Below are 1,198 nucleotides of genomic sequence, written 5' to 3'. Positions count from 1 at the left end.
GCTGACACTTCTCATTTCAATAAGTATTTCTTCAACTTACTTATTTGTGGACAATTCAGAGTAAAGACCTATCCCACAGATTAGTGCTATATATTACATCCCATTAAATTCACAAGTCTTATCAGTAAGCAAGCTATAAAGATAGAAATGAGAATTTTGAATATTCTTATAATTTTTGAGGCCAGCTGTATCAATTTATGCCTGTAAAGGTCTCTTAAATGTGTGGTTTACTGAGAAAGAGCTGCATGGTGCCACAAATACATGGCTTTTATAGAAACTTGAAGAAGTTATAATCACCACCAGTAATCAGTTTTAGGTCTTCAGACAACTTGTTGCTATAAACCATGCTCCAAATGCTTGGAGCATCTTCCTCACCAGTCAAGATCTCTTCGTCGTGCTCAAAGAAATGCAAGCTTCTTCAAGTTTAATCCGAATGCTACATACTTTGAAATTTGACGTTCAAATATTTATTATACATTTGGAAGAACGTGTTTTAAAGGCTTTTCTGATCTATGTTTTTATATAGATTATCATTTTTTCCTACATGTTTCACTCATTATTTTCAGTCCCACAATTGTCTCTCCTTCCGAGAAGCCACAGTCTTTGTAGAAACGCGTTGTTTCTAACGAGATCAGGAAGATGCACGTGAAGCGGTGCTGATGTATGTAACTCGGTGGTAGAGACCCGTGTAGAGGACTGGCTTAAATCCCCACAACGAAGCGTGATCCTAAATTCTTTGCCATCATCAGACATTCAATACTCATAAACTTTTAGAGTGGTGTCGGGTTTTTTTTTTTTTAACTAAAAACAAAGTACCATGAAGGTTTCGGAGATGCTCAATCAGTTTAAGAATTCTATCTTGTAAGCAAAATTTAACATTACCCAGAATGTAACACTTACAGCCATGAGGGGAAAAAGTGATTAATCTCACATAGTCACTTTGACAAGCTTAGGGACATGGTCCAACTTGATTATGTAACACCTCCAACAAGCTGCATAGGCATGAATCATATTAGTAATTCTGTAGAAAACTTATGTCTGTTCACAGTAAATCTTTCAATGACACACAGCCTCAACTCAGTTCAGGGCAGACTTTACTATCAAAAGGAATTTGGAAAGACAGACAGCGGTTTTTAATGTAGTAATTGAAAAGATTTTTTTTAAATAGCTCATACTTTATTTTTTTATTTTTTTAATT

Source organism: Microtus ochrogaster, chromosome 26, assembly GCF_000317375.1.
Source record: "Microtus ochrogaster isolate Prairie Vole_2 chromosome 26, MicOch1.0, whole genome shotgun sequence".
Lineage (NCBI taxonomy): Eukaryota > Metazoa > Chordata > Mammalia > Rodentia > Cricetidae > Microtus > Microtus ochrogaster.
This window is presented reverse-complemented; position numbering follows the sequence as displayed.